The 21,642-nt window shown below is 43.8% G+C and overlaps 1 protein-coding gene across 1 annotated transcript in view; it reads left to right on the top strand.

Moving 5' to 3' along the window:
- LOC115205051 (protein diaphanous homolog 2) overlaps positions 1-21,642 on the top strand; it is a 675,845-nt gene that overhangs the window by 536,476 nt on the left and 117,727 nt on the right. The gene's annotated exons all lie outside the window — the stretch shown is intronic.

Here is a 21,642-nt window from a genome sequence, read left to right on the forward strand (position 1 = left end):
AGATACCAACTGCAGCCCTCATCCTCCACATACAACACCCGTTCTGCCAGTCACATTATGTTAAAGGTCCCCGAAGCACACACATCCCTGGGTCGCTCCTCTTTTCAGTTAGCTGCAGCTAGCGACTGGAGCGAGCTGCAAAAAACACTCAAACTGGACATTTTTATCTCCATCTCTTCATTCAAAGACTCTTACTGACAGCTGTGGCTGCTTTCGCGTGATGTATTGTTGTCTCTACCTTCTTGCCCTTTGTACTGTTGTCTGTGCCCAATAATGTTTGCACTATGTTGTGCTGCTGCCATGTTGTGTTGCTACCATGTTGTTGTCATGTTGTGTTGCTACCGTGCTGTGTTGGTGAAATGCTATGTTGTTGTCTTAGGTCCCTCTTTATGTAGTGTTGTGTTGTCTCTCTTGTCGTTATGTGGGTTTTGTCCTATATTTATATTTTATTTTTAATCCCAGCGCCCCGTAGAAGGCATTTGCCTTTTTGGTAGGCCTTCATTGTAAATAAGAATTTGTTCTTAAACTGACTTGCCTAGTTAAATAAAGGTTAACTATAAATAAATACTCTGGATGTGGTCATATTAGTGACAGTCACAGTCAGGGTGACTGTTGGTAGCTGAAGTTCTATAGACGTGGTCATTCTGGAAACCGCATATCCTTAGGCTGCATTTATTGTAGCTGGGAACTTTAATAATAACCATGCCAAGGTGACTGAGAATATGGTCGAGTACAAACAGTCTAGTTATGCCCTTCGTAAGGCAATCAAACAGGCAAAACGTCAGTACAGAGAGAGTGGAGTCACAATTTCAGACAATCACAGATTATAAAGGGAAAACCAGCCATGGTTTTCCGTTGGACACCAATGTCTTGCTCCCGGACAAGCTAAACACCTTCTTCGCCCGCTTCAAGGAAAACACAGTGCCGCCAACGCGGGCCACCACCGCTCCCGTGGACTGTGGACTCGTTCTCCGTGGCCGACGTAAGACATTTAAGCGTGTTAACCCTCGCAAGGCTGCTGGCCCAGATGGCATCCCTAGCCGCGTCCTCAGAGCATGCACAGACCAGCTGACTGGTGTATTTACGAACATAGTCAATCTCCCCCATCCCAGTCTGTTGCACCATTTGCTTCAAGATGTCCACCATTGTTCCTGTACCCAAGAAAGTGACGGTAACTGAACTAAATGACTATCGCCCCGTAGTGCTTTGAGAGGCACTCATGAAGTGCTTTGAGAGGCTAGTAAAGGATCATATCGCCCCCATCTCACCCGACATCCTAGACCCACTGCAATTTGCCTACCGCCCCAATAGATCCAGAGATGACACCATCGCACTGCACACTGCCCTATCCCATCTGGACAAGAGGAATACATACATAAGAATGTTGCACCAGACACCTCACAAGGCCTCAACTGGCAGCTTCATTAAATAGTACCCGCAAAACACCAGTGTCAAAGTCAACAATGAAGAGGCGAATCAGGGATGCTGGCCTTCTTGGCAGAGATCCTCTGTCCAGTGTCTGTGTTCTTTTGCTCATCTTAATATTACATTTTTATTGTCAAGTCTGAGATATGGCTTTTTCTTTACAACTCTGCCTAGAAGGCCAGCATTCCTGAGTTGCCTATTCACTGTTGACGTTGAGACTGGTATTTTGCGGGTACTATTTAATGAAGCTGCCAGTTGAGGACTTGTGAGGCGTCTGTTTCTCAAACTAGACAATCTAATGTACTTGTCTTCTTGCTCACTTGTGCACCGGGGCCTCCCACTCCTCTTTCTATTCTGGTTAGAGCCAGTTTGCGCTGTTCTGTGAAGGGAGTATTCCACAGCGTTGTATGAGATCTTCAGTTTCTTGGCAATTTCTCAGACTGAATAGCCTTCATTTCTCAGAACAAGAATAGACTGACGAGTTTCAGAATTTTTTTTGTTTGTTTCTGGCCATTTTGAGGCTGTAATCGAACCCACAAATGCTGATGCTCCAGATACTCAACTATTCTAAAGAAGGCCAGTTTTATTGCTTCTTTAATCAGAACAACAGTTTTCAGCTGTGCTAACATAATTGCAAAAGGGTTTTCTAATGATCAATTAGCCTTTTAAAATGATAATCTTGGATTAGCTAACACAACGTGCCATTGTAACACAGCAGTGATGGTTGCTGATAATGGGCCTCTGTACGCCTATGTAGATATTCCATAAAAAATCAGCTGTTTCCAGTTACAATAGTAACAATGTCTACACTGTATTTCTGATCAATTTGATGTTATTTTAATGGACAAAAATGTTGCTTTTCTTTCAAAAACAAGGACATTTCTTAGTGACCCCAAACTTTTGAGCTGTAGTATGTGTATATATATATTTATTTTATTTAACCTTTATTTAACTATGCAAGTCAGTTAAGAACAAATTGTTATTTACATTGACGTCCTACCCCGGCCAAACCCTAACCCAGACGGCGCTGGGCCAATTGTGCGCCGCCCTATGGAACTCCCAGTCACGGCTGGTTGTCATACAGCCTTGAACGGAACCAGGGCCTGTAGTGATGCCTCTAGCACAGCGGTCTAAGTGCCTTAGACCGCTGCACCACTCGGGAGCACATATATATATTTATGCTCCGGACTCTGACATTGCACATCCTAATATTTCTATATTTCTTAATTCCATTCTTTTACTTTTTACATTTGTGTGTATTGTTAGATATTACTGCACTGTTGGAGCTAGGAACACAAGCATATCGCTACACCCGCAATAACATCTGCTAAATATATGTGTATGCGACCAATAAGATTTGACTTGATTTAATATTAGAGACAGTCACTGTCAGGGGGACTATGGATGTGGTCATAATAGTGAACGTCATGTTGTCTGGTTGCAATGGTAGACTGCCTTTTCGGAAGAGAGGAGGGCAGAGAGGCTCTAATTTAGTTGTTTGCCTGTTGTTTTCCTCTGCCGGGTGGATTGATATGGGGCTGTGATGGGGTCAGACAGTTTGGAGAAGAACTGTGTTTAGTGGCGCTATTGATTTTATAAAAGGTTGCCATCGGAATGACACAACAGGGACCTGGATTCGTCAGACCAGGTGATGTTTTTTCAAACCTCAATTGTCCAGTGTTGGTGATCACATGCCCACTGGAGCCACTTCTTTTTTGTTTTTAGCTGATAGGAGTGGAACATGGTGTGGTCTTCTGCTGAGGTCTTCTGCTGCAGTAGCCCATCCGTGACAAGGATCGTCGAGTTGTGCTTTCCGAAATGCTGTGCTGCACACCACTGTTGTGCTGCTTTAATTGTTTGTGGCCTGCCTGTTAGCGTGCGCAATTCTTGCCATTCTCCATCGACCTCCCTCATCAACAAGCTGTTTTCGCCCACAGGACTGCTGCTGACTTGATGTTTTTTGTTTGTTGTACCATTCTCAGTAAACCTTAGACACTGTCGTGCGGGAAAAGCCCAGGAGGGCAGACGTTTCTGAGATACTGGATTCGGCGGTGCCTGGCTCAAAGTCAAAGTCGCTTAGGCCACTAGTTTTTCCCATTCTAAAGTTCAATCGAACAATAACTGAATGCCTCGATGCCTGTCTGCCTGCTTTATATAGCAAGCCATGGCTATGTGACTCAGTGTCTGTAGAAGCGATACATGTTTGTGAACAGGGTTGTGTACCTAATGTCCTTTTGCTTTGAGTGTTATGATTTATAATTTTGCTAGAAAAAAGGGTCCGCTTTCTTCCCACATCCATTTAAGAAAATAAATTGTTACATGTGTGTAAACAACTTTTGGTTCTCGTGAAAAGCTTTTTTTTATTTATATTGAAAGCTCCTGTCAGATGCATGAGGCTCAGTCACAATTCCGCATTTCCATTTGTTCTTGTTTTTTTCTCCCACTCCCTTAGCCGGGGAGGTGGAACAGCGTTTGAAAATTAGATATCAGCCGCGGCGGTGACAGCCGTGGAATGGAGGGAAAGAAAAAAAAGAGTGACAGACAGATAGAGGGATTGACGGATTGATATACTTAGCTTGACAGATGGTTCGACATGAATATGCAGATTGAACAATGTTTAAAGAGAGGGAGGGGGAGAGAAGGCGAATGAGATGGAGGGAGGAAGAGAAAGAAGCAAGGCAGGTAGGAGAGCTGCGGGGAGAGAAACCGTTAGTACTTTGATTTTCAGTAGTTGGAGCACAAACACACAGCTCGGGGCTATTCATCAACTCCCCTGTCAATGCGCTCTCTCCCCTCTTCCTCTCTTTCCCTCTCTCTTTTTCCAGGAGGTGCCCTCTCAGGGGAAGGAGAGATATCTTGGGCAGGAATCCACTCACCTGAACACACAACCAACAGGCAGGAAAGACTAGCTTTCAGACAGCACTCCATTTCTTAGACATACGGTTGAATGGAACAGTGAGGGCCTAGCTGGATGAGTTTATCTGAGTTCATCTCTTTAAAATGGCTCTAGATGAATATTTCTGGAGAAGAAATAAAAAAAAACAGTTTCTATCTCATCATATGTCCAGTGTTGACAGTGTTCATTCTACGTTCTTTGCAAGGTTTGAATGTGGTGTCCCTGGTAGTGAAAGTGTTTTCAAACTACATTGCCTACTTATGTCACAATAATTCTCTATACAAACTATGCTATGCAGTGGTGTTTTTCAGAAGAGTAGGGCTGGAATTCAGGACTTGGTCTTGAAGAAAAAGGTGAGAAATATACATTTGATAAATTTGAATATGAATCATTGTTGACATCATCATCGTTTTCGTCTCCACCAAGCATCTCCAACCATCAGCCACCCCGTTGTTTCCATCTTTCTGTGTGTGGGTGCAATTTTATGTCATTGATTTTTTGAATCTGTGATTGCCTTGCCACGGGGCTGTTTACACACAGAGACAGTGTTTTGCATGCAATTCTCTGCTGCCGGCAGTGCAGCAGCTAGTACAGTATGGGGGTTCCGGGCACGGGGGAGATGTGTGTCAGAACCATGCCCTGCGTGTGGAAAGACTGTATTCACCGGTCTATTATGTCACAAACAGAGTGTGGTTGCCAGTTTTCTGTCAGTCATTAGACACTAATCATGGTCAAACCCACTCGCCTCCATCACACGCATCTCATTCCCCCTATCAATTACCTTTTTGCTGCATAGCAGTAGGCATAGTACCAGTGGCTTTATTAACTGGGGACACACATCATATCTATAACGCTCCTTAGCCACCCCGCGCTAACGAGAAAAAAATCTTGGGGAGATCATTTTATCTTACTTCTGATTGCCAGATAATTATCAGTTAATTATTTAGAGCCTTAAATTAATTTGCTAAAAATAGGTCTCTCTCCTCGTGCCTCCTCCTCCTCGCCAAAGGAGACGGCTCCATTCATTTTTCCACTCTACCACTCGAGCCCACCCACCCACCCACTAGCCCATCAACCTCCCTCACGCCCCCTCTAGCCTTGACATCCAATCATTGCTAAATGTATGAGCATGTCCTGTAAATATTATGTATCTAGTTTAATCTTAAATATTCAAAACACCTAATTTAGCAATGATTGATTGTTCAGATCCTCTCAAGTTCAATGGATTGTACAAATTATTGTGTACCCATTGTGAATGTTCAGAGCACATTATGCTATTATTCTATTATTGAAAAATGCAGTTGTTGTACATTCTGCATAACAATTATATTACCCCCAGTGCACATGATGCCATACCCAGGGTAGGGGAGTAACAGGTTACAAAAAAAATAACTGTAATCCGCTTTGTTACCGGTAAAAATATTGTAATGAGATTACAGATACTTTTGAAAAAGTAGATGATTACTTCTAGGATTACTTTTACATTCAGAAAGGATGTTTGCGACACCTTTCTGTTGTCTCAATGACATTCAAATCAGCATTGAAAAAAGGCACAAGTTTGTTCCGCCTGATCGAGTCTGACCACAAGACAGAGACCATTATGATGACATACCAAATGCGTTTGATGGGTCGTGGGAAAAGAGCAGGAATAGTCTGTTTTAGGCTACAGGCCAAGCTATGTCTTCCAATGGTGTGACTACTGTTGGCATCCAAAGATGATCCAATTTGAATAAATGCTTGGAGGTAAGGACGACAGCGGTGGTGTAATTTTTTTTCTCTCAGGCCTAACGGACGCAAGCTCATACTCGCACACTTTTGATAGGCCAAGATGGCGTAGCAGTCAGTTGTCTTTTTGTCCTCGTCTTGTTGTGTCCCATGTATATATATTTTTATCTTTTTTTAATATCTTTTTTCTTCACATATCTTTTTTTATATTTTTCTTAACCTCAACTTCAACATACTCTCCTGCAATCCGCCTCACTCAAGGTGGTATGGATCTGCTATTTCTTTACTTCTGAACCGGAACCCTAACAGAAGCTAGCCAGCTAACTAGCTACTAGCTAGTTGCTAGCTAGCCACTGCTAGCGGTCATCAGCTACCATTTGCCCGGACAACTCTCGCCAGTCTGCACAGCGCGACTCAAACCAGAGCAAATCGGACTTATTTTTCTCCATATCTCTGGATTCCTACCGCAAGCTCTCAACCTTTTCACCTGGATCATCGCAGCTAGCTAGCTGCTATCTGAGTGGCCACTCCTGGCTAACGTCTCTGTCCCAAAGCAAGAACCAATTAGCCTGGAGCTAGCCTTGCTAGGCCCATCTCCCGGCTAGCCGAAGAGGTCCATCAGCCACTCCTTGGATTACAATACCTATTTTGCCAATCGGCCTGGACACCCGCCAACCCATCACAACTGGACTACCGACGTAAATCGCCCGAGGGGGTTTATCAACTGGCTCCTCCGTCGTGACGTCCCCTGAATGCCCATCTGCTAGCCTGCTAGCCGTGGCCCGCTAGCTGTCTAGAGCATCGGACAAATTTTTTGGCCACTATACCTTTTCTGCCAATTGGCTTGGACCTTTTTACCACACGGAGTCCTGCTGATCCACGACGACTGGTCTCCAGACGTAACAGCACGAGGGGGCTACAACAGACTTTCTTCCGTCGTGACGTCCCTCTAAGGCCCTTTTGCTAGCCCCGGCCCGCTAGCTGCCTGAATCGCCATGTTTCCGGCCCGAGCCACTCACTGGACCCCTATGATCACTCGGCTACGCATGCCTCTCCCTAATGTCAATATGCCTTGTCCATTGCTGTCTTGGTTAGTAATTATTGCCTTATTTCACTGTAGAGCCTCTAGACCTGCTTAATATGCCTTAGTTAACCCTTTAGTTCCACCTCCCACACATGCGGTGACCTCAACTGGTTTAAATTATGTTTCTAGGGACATTATCTCTCTCATCGTCACTCAGTGCATAGGTTTACCTCTACTGTATTCACATCCTACCATACCTTTGTCTGTACATTATGCTTTGAATCTATTCTACCGTGCCCAGACACCTGCTCCTTTTACTCTCTGTTCTGAACGTACTAGACGACCAGTTCTTATAGCCTTTAGCCGTATCCTTAGCCTACTCCTCCTCTGTTCCTCTGGTAATGTGGAGGTTAAACCAGGCCCTGCAGTGCCTAGCTCCACTCCCATTCCCTAGGCGCTCTCATTTGATGACTTCTGTAACTGTAAAAGCCCTGGTTTCATGCATGTTAACAGTAGAAGACTCCTCCCTAAGTTAGTTTTATTCACTGCCTTAGCACACTCTGCTAACTCGGATGTCCTTTCTGTGTCTGAATCCTGGCTTAGACCACCAAAAACCCTGACATTTCCATCCCTAACTATAACATTTTCCGAAGAGATAGAACTGCCAAAGGGGGCAGAGTTGCAATCTACTGCAGAGATAGCCTGCAGAGTTCTGTCTTACTATCCAGGTCTGTGTCCAACCAATTTGAGCTCCTACTTTTAAAAATCCACCTTTCCAGACACAAGTCTCTCACCGTTGCCGCTTGCTATAGACCACCTTCTGCCACCAGCTGTGCCCTGGACACCATATGTGAATTGATTGCCCCCCATCTTTCTCTCAGAGCTTGTGATGTTAGGTGACCTAAACTAGACCCAAACTGCTACAGACCTATATCTATCCTACCCTGCCTTTCTAAGGTCTTAGAAAAGCAAGTTAACAAACAGATCACCGGCAATTTCGAATCCCACTGTACCTTCTCTACTATGCAATCTGGTTTCCGAGCTGGTCATGGGTGCACCTCAGCCACGCTCAAGGTCCTAAACGATATCATAGCCGCCATCGATAAGAGACAATACTGTGCAGCCGTATTCATCGACCTGGCCAAGGCTTTCGACTCTGTCAATCACCACATTCTTATCGGCAGACTCAACAGCCTTGGTTTCTCAAATGACTGCCTCGCCTGGTTCACCATCTACTCCTCAGACAGAGTTCAGTGTGTCAACTCGGAGGGCCAAATCGAACCTCTGGCAGTTTCTATGGGGGTTCCACAGGTTTCAATCCTCGGCCGACTCTTTTCTCTGTATACATCAATGATGTCGCTCTTGCTGCTGGTGATTCTCTGATCCACCTCTACGCAGACGACACCATTCTGTATACTTCTGGCCCTTCTTTGGACACTGTGTTAACTAACCTCCAGACGAGCTTCAATGCCATACAACTCTCCTTCCGTGGCCTCCAACTGCTCTTAAATGCAAGTAAAACTAAATGCATGCTCTTCAACCGATCACTGCCCACACCAGCCCGCCCGCTCAGCATCACTACTCTGGACGGTTCTGACTTATGTGGACAACTACAAATATCTAGGTGTCTGGCTAGACTGTAAACTCTCCTTCCAGACTCACATTAAGCATCTCCAATCCAAAATTAAATCTAGAATCAGCTTCCTATTGCTGTCAGAGCAGCTCACAGATCACTGCACCTGTACGTAGCCTATCTGTAAATAGCCCATCCAACAACCTCATCCCCATACTGTTATCTATTTTATTTATTTTGCTCCTTTGCACCCCAGTATCTCTACTTGTACACTCATCTTCTGCACATCTATCACTCCAGTGTTTAATTGCTATATTGTAATTATTTCGCCAATATGGCCTATTTATTGCCTTCCCTCCGTTATCCTTCCTCATTTGCACACACTGTATATAGACTTTTTCTACTGTATTATTATGTTATAGTATGTTTGTTTATTCCATGTGTAACTCTGTGTTGTTGTTTGTGTTGCACTGCTTTGCATTATCTTGGCCAGGTCGCAGTTGTAAATGAGATCTTGTTCTCAACTAACCTACCTGGTTAAATAAAGGGGAAATATATATATTTTTTAAATAAAAAGGGGCAATCTGTAGTTACTACATCCATTTTTGGACTTCTAGATTAATGATATATTCCCATTGATTTTTGAATAATATAACTTATAAATGCCTCATGAGCTTTGATCCACTGTCACACCCCATGGGAACCCAAAATATATTATTGTTTTTCCAATATTTGTAAACATTGGAAATGTAAATAAACATTGTGTCACGTCCTGGCCAGTATAAGGTTAATTGGTATTGTAGTTTGGTCAGGACGTGGCAGAGGGTATTCGTTTTATGTGGTTCGGGGTGGTGTGTTTGTTGAAGGGGCATTTGATTTAAGTATTCCGGGGTTTTTGGGCACTGTTTGGTTTTCATGTATTCTATGGTTAGTCTAGTGTGTGTGTTTCTATGTTGAGTTAATTGGGGTTGGACTTCCAATTGAAGGCAGCTGTTTGATGTTGCCTTTGATTGGAAGTCCTATATTAGTTGGGTGTGTTTGTCTTGTATTTTGTGGGAGATTGTTCTGTGTTTAGCCTTATGCTTTGCCAGACTGTTTGTTGTTGTTGTTGTTGTTGTTGTTGTTGTTCGTTCGTTTTCGTGTTTTGTTATTTTGATATTCATTTTGAAAGTAAATAAACATCCAGATGAGCCTGCACATACCTGCTGCGTTTTGGTCCTCCATTACCGACGACAACCGTGACAGAATCTCCCACCAACTATGGACCAAGCAGCAGAGGAAGGAGCAGAGGGACTTCGAGTTGGACTGGCGGGAGAAATGGACCTGGGAGGAAGTTCTGGACGGGGCCGGACCTTGGCACCAGGCTGGGGATTATCACCGCCCGCAGTGGGAAATTGAGGCAGCCAAGGCAGAAAGGCGGAGGTACGAGGCCAAGGACGCGCTGAGGGAGAAGCACGAGAGGCACCCCCAAGAAATGTTTTGGGGGGGCACATGGGTAGTTTGGCTAGGCCTAGGAAGAGCCGGAAGCCAGCTACCCGTGGTTATATGGAGGAGCGTATGGGGTGGAGAGCGCCATGTTTCGCTGAGGAGCGCACTCTCTCACCCATACGCACGCACAGTCCGGTGCGCGTTATTCCAGCCCCTCGCAGGTGCCGTGCTAGAGCGGGCATCCAGCCTGGTAGGAGGATGCCTGCGCAGCGCATCTGGTCGCCGGTACGCTTCCGAGGACCAGGCTACCCAACTCCCGCTCTACGCACGGCTACCATCAGGCCCCTGCACAGCCCAGTCTGCCCTGTACGAGCACCCCGCTCGTACAGGGCTACTAGTTCCATCCAGCCAAGGCGGGTTGTGCAGGAGGTAAGATCAAGACCGACTGTGCGCCTCCATAGCCCTGGGTTTCCAGCTCCTGTCTCTCGTGCGAACCCGGAAGTGCGCCAACCCAGTCCGACTCGTCCTGTTCCCGCTCCCCGCACTAGCCTGGAGGTGCGTGTTCACAATCTGGTAAGCCCAGTACCAGCACCACACACCAGGCTTCAAGTGCGTAAACCCAGCCTCGCCAGTCAACAGTCACCAGAGCTGCCCGCCAGTCAACAGTCACCAGAGCTGCCCGCCAGTCAACAGTCACCAGAGCTGCCCGCCAGTCAACAGTCGTCAGAGCTGCCCGCCAGTCAACAGTCGTCAGAGCTGCCCGCCAGTCAACAGTGGTCGGAGCTGCCCGCCAGTCAACAGTCGTCGGAGCTGCCCGCCAGTCAACAGTCGTCGGAGCTGCCCGCCAGTCAACAGTCGTCGGAGCTGCCCGCCAGTCAACAGTCGTCGGAGCTGCCCGCCAGTCAACAGTCGTCGGAGCTGCCCGCCAGTCAACAGTCGTCGGAGCTGCCCGCCAGTCAACAGTCGTCGGAGCTGCCCGCCAGTCAACAGTCACCAGAGCTGCCCGCCAGTCAACAGTCGCCGGAGTGGCCAGACTGCGCTGAACTGCTGGAGTGGCCAGACCGCGCTGAACTGCCGGAGTGGCCAGACCGCGCAGAACTGCCGGAGTGGCCAGACTGCGCTGAACTGCCGGAGTGGCCAGACTGCCCTGAACTGCCGGAGTGGCCAGACTGCCCTGAACTGCCGGAGGGGCCAGACTGCCCTGAACTGCCGGAGTGGCCAGACTGCCCTGAACTGCCGGACTGGCCAGACTGCCCTGAACTGTTCGTTCGTTCGTTTTCGTGTTTTGTTATTTTGATATTCATTTTGAAAGTAAATAAACATCCAGATGAGCCTGCACATACCTGCTGCGTTTTGGTCCTCCATTACCGACGACAACCGTGACACATTGCATAACCCAGGGGAAACAACTGCCCCCTCGCATTGAGGATTTTCAAGTTAAAGGCCGACCACGGTACTGCAGCAAACATGATCCCCCATTATAATGAATAGGGTAATGGCAATCTTTGTGGTAATTATTTATGGTGGTGTACAATAATCTTTAAGTCATACCACAGATTCTCAATTGGATTGAGGTCTGGGCTACGCCATTCCAAAATATTTAAATGTTTCCCCTCAAACCACTTGAGTGTTGCTTTAGCAGTATGCTTAGGGTCATTATCCAGCTGCAAGGTGAACCTCCGTCCCAGTCTCAAATCTCTGGAAGACTGAAACAGGTTTCCCTCAAGAATTTCCCTGTATTTAGCGCCATCCATCATTCCTTCAATTCTGTCCAGTTTCCCAGTCCCTGCCGATGCTGCCACCACCAAGCTCTTTAGCGTTTTCCTTGATGGCCAAAAAGCTCAATTTTAGTCTCATCTGACCAAAGTACCTTCGTCCATATGTTTGGGGAGTCTCCCACATGCCTTTTGGCGAACACCAAATGTGTTAGCTTATTTTTTTCTTTAAGCAATGGCTTTTTTTCTGGCCACTCTTCCGTAAAGCCAGCTCTGTGGAGTGTACGGCTTAAAGTGGTCCTATGGACAGATACTCCAATCTCTGCTGTGTAGCTTTGCAGCTCCTTCAGGGTTATCTTTGGTCTCTGTGTTGCCTCTCTGATTAATGCCTTCCTTGCCTGGTCCGTGAGCTTTGGTGGGCGGCCCTCTCTTGGCAGGTTTGTTGTGGTGCCATGTTCTTTCCAATTTTTATGAATGGATTTAATGGTGCTCCGTGGGATGTTCAAAGTTTCAGATATTTTTTTATAACCCAACCCTGATCTGTACTTCTCCACAACTATGTCCCTGACCTGTTTGGAGAGCTCCTTGGTCTTCATGATGCCGCTTGCTTGGTGGTGCCCCTTACTTAGTGGTGTTGCAGACTCTGGGGCCTTTCAGAACAGATGTTTATATGTACTGAGATCATGTGGCAGATCATGTGTCACTTAGATTGCACACAGGTGGACTTTATTTAACTATTTATGTAACTTCTAAAGGTAATTGTTTGCACCAGATCTTATTTAGGGGCTTCATAGCAAAGGGGGTGAATACATATGCACGCACCACTTTTCTGTTATATATTTTTTTCATTTCACTTCACCAACTTGGACTACTTTGTGTATGTCCATTACATGAAATCCAAATAAAAATCTATTTAAATTACAGGTTGTAATGCAACAAAATAGGAAAAATGCCAAGGGGGATGAATACTTTTGCAAGGCACTGTAAGGTTTTTGTCTCGCCTATTCACCCTCTGAATGGCACACATCACAATCCATGTCTCAAGGCTTAAAAATCCTTCTTTAACCTGTCTCCTCCCCTTCATCAACACTGATTGAAGTGGATTTAACAAGTGCCATCAATAAGGGATCATAGCTTTCACCTGGATTCACCAGGTCAGTTTATTTAATGGAAAGAGCAGATGTTCATAATGTTTTGTATTCTCAGTGTAACCTTATAATATGGTTTCAACAGTCATTTTGATATCATGGATTGTCAGTGCTTGCACCCTTAGCTCTGTCTAATAATCTGAGAGTGGTTATATTTCTCCAGGCCCATCCCTCAGCTTTTTACCAAAACATTGGCAGTGTTTCACTTTGCTATTGTTTCAACTGTAGATTCATGCTTTAAACAGCTGCAAATTATCGAGATGTCAAGGTGTCACCAACAAAAACGTAAACGATAGTCCTAAAGCAAATGCAGAACATGGCATTAATTTTTCACATGCAAATAGCACTTTTCGGTAGTGCTCAAAGCATGCCATTCCATGAGAGTAGCATTTATTTTTCAACTCGAAGCAATGAGCCCAATCAGTCCTCCATGACAACAAAATCATAAACAATAGAGTAGGGCAGGCTTAGTAGGGCAAGTCCTTTGTTTTTGGGTTATGCTCATGTAAAATAATTTGGCAATTCTACAGTATACTTCCATCTTTCAAAGTCCTATTCTTGAAGATCAAGGGGTATTAATGTAAAGATATAACCCAGTCATATTATTATCTTTAGTAGAAATCAATGGGTTAGAAGAAGCCTGCATACAGTGCTTTTGGGAAGTATTCAGACCCCTTGACTTTTTCCACATTTTGTTACTTTACAGCCTTATTCTATAACTGATTAAATACATTTTTTCCTCATCAATCAACACACAATACCCCATAATGGCAAAGCAAAAACATGTTTTTAGACATTTTTGCAAATGTATGAAAAATAATAAATAGAAATACCTTATTTACATAAATATTCAGACCCTTTGCTATGAGACTTGAAATTGAGCTTGGGTGCATCTTGTTTCCATTGATCATCCTTGAGATGTTTCTACAACTTGATTGGAGTCCAGTTGTGGTAAATTCAATTGATTGGACATGATTTGGAAAGGCACACATCTGTCTATATAAGGTCCCACAGTTGACAGTCCATATTAGAGCAAAAACCAAGCCATGCGGTCAAAGGAATTGCCCGTAGAGCTCCGAAACAGGAATGTGTTGTGGCACAGATCTGGGGAAGGTTACCAAAACATTTCTGCAGCATTGAAGGTCCTCAAGATTACAGTGGCCTCCATCATGCTTAAATGGAAGAAGTTTGGAGCCACCAAGACTCTTCCTAGAGCTGGCCTCCCGGCCAAACTGCGCAATCGTGGGAGAAGGGCCTTGGTCAGGGAGGTGACCAAGAACCCGATGGTCAATCTGACAGAGCTTCAGAGTTCCTCTGTGGAGATGGGAGAACCTTCTAGAAAGACAATATGACAGCCCGCTTGGAGTTTCCCAAAAGGCACCTAAAGAGTCTCAGATCATGAGAAACAAGATTCTCTGGTCTGATGAAACCAAAATGTAACTATTTGGCCTGAATGCCAAACGTCATGTCTGGAGGAAATGGCACCATCCCTACGGTGAGGCTTGGTGGTGGCAGTATCAGGCTGTGGGGATGTTTTTCAACGACAGGGACTTGGAGATTAGTCACGATTGAGGGAAATATAAATGGAGAAAAGTAGAGAGAGATCCTTGATGAAAACCTGCTCCAGAGCGCTCAGGACCTCAGACTGGGGCGAAGGTTCACCTTCCAACCGGACAACGACCCTAAGCACACAGCCAAGAAAACACAGGAGTGGCTTCGGGACAAGTCTCTGAATGTCCTTGAGTGGCCCAGCCAGACCCTGAACTTGAAGATTGAACATCTCTGGAGAGACCTGAAAATAGCTATGCAGCGAAGCTCCCCATCTAACCTGACAGAGCTTGAGAGGATCTGCAGAGAAGAATGGGAGAAACTCCCCAAATACAGATCTGCCAAGCTTGTAGCGTCATACCCAAGAAGACTCAAGGCTGTAATCACTGCTAAAGTACTGGGTAAAGGGTCTGAATAGTTATGTAAATAAATAGATGTTAGTTTTTTATATACATTTGGAAAACAATTTAATACATTTTCGAATAAGGTTGTAACGTAACAAAATGTGGAAAAAGTCAAGGGATCTGAATTCTTTACGGATGCACTGTAACCAACCAAGAAAGTAAAACGCAACAACAATTTATGGCCACCTATCTAAACTCTAACATTGATTTATCAATTGGTAATATTCATTTTCATACTGGCTGTATTTCTGTATTTTGAAAATTATGTATCTTCAAAACCTGATTGTTGACATATAAAACATTTTGGGACTATATCAACAATGGACTAATGAAACAAATACCACAATATACGTTTGGGGTGGAATTTGATTTTAATGGAAAAGTAATCAGATTACGTTACTGAGTTTCGGTAATTCAAAAGTTACGTTACTGATTACAATTTTGGACAGGTAATCAGTAACTATAATGGATTACATTTAGAAAGTAACCTACTCAACCATAGCCACACCTGTACATTTACCATAGAACCATACATCAATTCTACTTTTTTTTGAAGACTACAACTACTGCACTACTACTTCTACTACTACTATTACTAGTAGTCCTCACTGGTTCGAATCACTGAGTCGAGTAGGTGAAAAATGTGTCGATATGCCCTTGAGCAATGCACTTAATCGTAATTGCTCCTATACTTCACTCTGAATAAGAGCGTCTGCTAAATGACTAAAATGGAAATGTACTACTAAAACTACCAGTACTCATTTTCTACCACTACTACCACCACTAAAACTACTACTACTTTCTTGCCCATAACTTAACCTCCCTCCTTTTGTTGATTGCAGACACATCTTTTAGCCTATTACTACTACCTCTACTACCACAACAACTACAAATACTACTACTACTAATATTACTACTTCTACAGCTACTTTCTTGCCCATAACTTAACCTGCACTCCCTACTTTTGTCGTTTGCTGTTGCTTTCTTCATCGGACAGTTATTTAAGCCCACTATTATTACTACAACTATTACTAACACTACTACCACCACTACTACTAATACTACTTTCTTGCCCATAACTTAACCTACATTCCCTCCTTTTGTCGATTGCTTTTGCTTTCCTCATCGGACTCTCTATCCTGACTCTGCTGACTAGCTGGAATGTCCCGCAAACAAGTTGGCAAGCGGAATCAAATTAGCTCTCTTCATTACTTGTATTTATTTTTTGGTCGTAATTGATTTGGAGAAATGAATCTGAACATGTGAGTGAGTCCTTATTAGAATAATAGCCACCCACACACCCACTGTAAAAAATACAACAGTTTAGTTTGCAGCAAAAGTGACAGCGATCGGTACAATTTGTACGGAGCTAAGAGCATTTATGTGCTTGGAGCGGCTCGTCGTGTGGAATTTTGATACTGTCCGACAAAAGAGGGGCTTGAGATTCTATTGACATTTAAAACACTCTGCTGTCGTCTGGAGGAGGACATGAAAGCCTATCCCAGCAGGGCATCCAGTTTGAAAAAACACACACTCGTCTTGATTACTGGGGTGTGCAAGTTGATGATGCATATATTAACTGGCCTCGTGAGAGCCACCGTTTAGCAGATCTGTGAGTTGTTGTGGTCAGGTAGAAAGAACACAGCATATTGTTACCTTGCAACTAGGGTGTCCATATTAGGACAACCTCTTGTGACTATGAGGCTGACTTAATAGGAGTAACCTCAAACTAGCTTGTATGAAGCTGGGAAAACTGAAATTGTGGCTTTGTTAACCTTTGTTCATTATTTTGTTAACCTTTGTTCATTCCCCCCTTGGTTTGCTCCACATCTGAGGGTTATTTGATTAATTTCCCCCATATCTTTCCCACCTTCTCAGAATGTTGGGCTGTATGCTGCAGTAGTTTTCAATTAAAAATGGCAAACCTGCAATTGTTCCCATTTCATCAGCACCCGAGATACAATCAGTGGATCCAATTGTGTAATTCATGTAATCACAGCACGATAAACTTAATTACCATCAGGTGAAAGCATTCTGAGCAAGGAGTGTCTGCCTGCATGCCTGTGTGTGTGTGTGTGTGTGTGTGCGTGCGTGCGTGCGTGCGTGAGAGAGAGAGAGAGAGAGATAAAGAGATGAAGAAAGAGAGAAAGGAGAGATATCCAGCAGGAGATTCCTCCATATGCCCCCCTACAGAACCCCAAAAATGGATTCTAAGCAAGGACCCTCTCTATGCCAGCCAGAGAGCCTCACAGATCCCCCTTCCATACAATTACATCTGGTTCTTATCTACTGCGCCCAATTGTTATCTTAACTAGATTAGTTTAGCATCATTGACAAGATGATACAGGAATGCTCTGAGGAGAAGTTGTGTATAGCCTACATATGATACACTATAGAGCTATTTTGAGTCATAGTTGTAATACAGAGAAGTATGAATAGATGTTTACAGATACAATCTAGTTGTTATCCTAATTACATTAGCTTAGCATCATTGAGGAGATGATACAGGAACATTAGCGCTCTGAGGAGACGTCCGCCTTTGTGTATATCTGTGATAAACAATTAGCATCGAGGAGACGATACATTAATAACTCTAGTGCTAGTCTTTGTCTTCGTGTCTATCCGTAATACACTGCACGGAGCTATTTTGAGTTACGGTTGTAATGCGGAGAGGTATGAATTGATGTTTACCGATTAGATCAGCCGTTTGGGGAAACGAGATGTTTGACCTTTTACGAGTTGACAAGACGAAGCCAGCGTCTGGTAAACACGGCAGATCTGCATTGTCATGTTTTCACTGACGCTAAATTACACAAAAACCATGCTGTGGGAGGAGCAGGGTGACATTGGGAACCGCACTAGAAATAAACAACAAATTGTAAGTATGTTCTACCAGAAAAGGTGTAGTTAACAAGATGACACGTGCTTTATGATCTATATACAGGTACATACGTTTTGGTGTCTGCATTTAACACTGGAAATAGGTAGATATGGTGACATGTTTTTTGATACATGTGATATACTGTACATATTTGTTTGTATGCTTGTGGTTGTCTTTACATATATATGCATGAGCCTGTGTCCCTGTCTGTGTATGCTCTACACACAGCTCACTAGGATGAATCTTGGATGTCAGTCAATGGCACCATTTTTTTCTGCTGACTCTACCAACTCAATCATTCAATACTTAACCCACACTGACCTAACACCTTATGTCTGATTGTTCACTATCCAGTTCCAATCCATTTCAGAGGTGGTCATTACACCATGTGCACGATGTGATCCCTCCACTCTTTGAGTTGTTGCAACAGCAGCTGGGTGCAAGCACGGAGCTGTGAATACTCAAGTGAGGCTAACTTGCCCTTCCTCTCGACGCACATTAATATTTCAGCGGCGAGCATAGCAAAATAAATCGACAGTAAAATTGACACTGAATCTTCCTTTTAATTTTTCAAATGCTCAGGAGGGAGGGAGGAGAGGGAAAGTGGTCTCGATGGGGAAGTAGAGATTCATCTAACCACTGACACAACACTTCACAGCCCTACCCTTTCATTAGTGCGCGTGTGTGTGTGTGTGTGTGTGTGTGTGTGTGTGTGTGTGTGCGCATTCGTGTGTGAATGCATGCGTACGCGTTCTTCGCGGCAGGATGTGCTTGTCTGGTCATGAGCAGTACCTAGGGTTACACATTTTGGGGAATATTCAGAGGTGGAAACTTTTTGTGCGAATTAACGGGAATATATGGGAATTAACTGAAATATATGCAAATTAATATTAATACCATTTAAATGCAGATGTTTTTTGCATTGGATATATTTACCATATCATTTGGAGACAGAAACATAAACCTTTTACCTTATCATAAGTAGACATAATTGCAAATGATGAAATCCTTCCAATAGAAATAAAAAATGTAATTAAATGTAATCAATATGTAATTAAAATGATTTAATTACATATTGAACTTTATTTAAATGAGTTGACTCTGCACATGGGATGATTTCACTGAACAATAAAAAAAGGGAATATTGAATGATCCCCAATGATTCATCGCATCTCCCAAAAGTGTTTTCAACAAACATCTGTAAAATGATAGTCTTGAAACTAAAGCTTTGGTTGTCTAACTCTTAGGCTTCCATGTCTTCTCCGTGGACCTCCTCAATGTCCACCTCTTGAACGTCAGATGCTGAGGCCTCATCTTCACTGTCACTTTCCAACCTTGTTGAGGATGGCTCGTTGTCAGGCTCGAAAAGCCTAAAATTTGCCCGGATGGATACCATTTTTTCAACCCTTGTATTGGTCAGCCTGTTGCGTGCTTTGGTGTGTGTGTTGCCAAACAAGGACCAGTTGCGCTCTGAAGCGGCTGATGGTGGGATTTGTAGGATGATGGAAGCAACAGGGGAAAGAGCGTCAGATCCACAAAGTCCCTTCCACCAGGTGACTGATGAGATATGGTGGCACAACCATCCCAAAGCCCTTGCATGGAAGTGTACTTCACCAGACTGCCAAGAACCTTGCCCTCATCCAGGCCAAGGTGGCAAGACACGGTAGTGATGACACCATAGGCCTTGTTGATCTCTGCACCAGACAGGATGCTCTTGCCAGCATACTTGAGGTCCAACATGTACGCTGCAGAGTGTATGGGCTTCAGGCAGTCTTCACGCTTTTTGATGTATTTCAGAACTGCAGTTTCCTTTGCTTGGCGCAACAGTGAAGTGGACAAGGCAGTACAGATTTCTTCTCTTCTTTCAGAGTCTGAACATCAGACAGGATGGCATTGTCTCCCTCAATCCGTGCAATGGCTACTGCTATAGGTTTCAGGATTTTCAGGCTGCTCACCACTCTCTCCCAACATACATCATCCAGGAGGATCTTCTTGATGGGGCTGTCCATATCGGTAGACTGTGATATGGCAATTTCTTGGAGAGACTCGTTCCCCTCCAGGAGACTGTTAAACATGATGACAACACCACCACAACGGGTGTTGCTGGGCAGCTTCAGTGTGGTGCTCTTATTCTTCTCACTTTGCTTGGTGTGTTAGATTTCTGCTATAACTTGATGACCCTTCACATACCTAGCCATTTCCTTGGCTCTCTTGTAGAGTGTATCCATTATTTTCACTGCCATGATGTCCTTGAGGAGCAGATTCAATGCATGAGCAGCACAGCCAATGGGTGTGATGTGAGGGTAGGACTCCTCCACTTTAGACCAAGCAGCCTTCATGTTCGCAGCATTGTCTGTCACCAGTGCAAATACCTCCTGTGGTCCAAGGTCATTGATGACTGCCTTCAGCTCATATGCAATGTAGAGACCGGTGTGTCTGTTGTCCCTTGTGTCTGTTCTCTTGCAGAATACTGGTTGAGGGGTGGAGATGATGTAGTTAATTATTCCTTGCCCACAAACATGCAACCACCCATCAGAGATGATTGCAATACAGTCTGCTTTCTCTATGATTTTCTTGACCTTCACTTGAACTCTGTTGAACTCTGCATCCAACAAATGAGTAGACAAAGCATGTCTGGTTGGAGGGGTGTATGCTGGGTGAAGAACATTCAGAAATCTCTTCCAATACACATTGCCTGTGAGCATCAGAGGTGAACCAGTTGCATACACAGCTCGAGCAAGACATTCATCAGCATTTCTTTGACTACGTTCCTCCATTAAGTCAAACTTCTGATTCCAGGAGCTGTTGCTATCAATGAGGTGTCTGATTCATCATTTTCACCTCGAATAGAAGTAGAGGTACTTTTGTCAGAGGTTGCTTGTTTTGAGTGCTGAGGGAACTTTATGCACTTGGCCAGATGATTTTGCATCTTTGTTGGATTCTTCACATATGATTTGGCACAGTATTTGCAAATGTACACAGCTTTTTCTGTTTCTGACTGTGTCTGTATCTGCACGTGTAAGTCTGTGTATGCACTTGGGACATTGACAGAGACACTGATCTGCAATCAGATTTGACTCTCAGCTGCCAGCCTTACTCAGAGATAAGGGAAATTAAGGAGAGACCCAATGTACGTGGAGAAGTTAAAAGCTTAATTTCCATTAGTTCTATGCTTGTGTACGTGCATGTGTACTACTGTTGTAGTTGACAGATCCAGCTACAGCGTTATACACCTTTTATCCTTTTGAGGATACAATCCCGATAACGGGATTGGTTGACAACAACCAGTGAGATAGCACGGCGCGATATTCAAAACAAAATAATCTAAAAATTAAAATTCAAGTATTATACGGCATTTTAAAGATACTCTACTCGTTAATCCAATCACATTGTCCAATTTCAAAAAGGCTTTACGGTGAAAACAAAACATTAGATTTTTTTAGCAAAGCACCTCAGCAAAAAAAATTAAAAAAGCCATTTTCCAAGCACGATAGCCATCACAAAACCAGATATTCAGCTAAATTTAAGCACTTACCTTTGACAATCTTCATCAGATGACACTCCTAGGACATCATGTTAGACAATACATGCATTTTTTGTTCGATCAAGTTTATATTTATATCCAAAAACCCAATTTTTACATTGGCACGTGACGTTCAGAAAATGTTTTCTCCCCATAACTCATGGTGAATAGGCACATTTAATTTACAGAAGAACTCATAAACGTTGAAAAAATGTATAACAATTATTTAAAGAATTAGAGCTAATCTACTCCTTTATGCAACCACTTTGTCAGATTTCAAAATAACGTTACGGAAAAAGCACATTGTTCAATATTCTGAGTACAGAACTTAGCCTTCAATGCTAAGCTATAC

The sequence above is a fragment of the Salmo trutta genome, chromosome 13 (assembly GCF_901001165.1).
Source record: "Salmo trutta chromosome 13, fSalTru1.1, whole genome shotgun sequence".
Classification (NCBI taxonomy): domain Eukaryota; kingdom Metazoa; phylum Chordata; class Actinopteri; order Salmoniformes; family Salmonidae; genus Salmo; species Salmo trutta.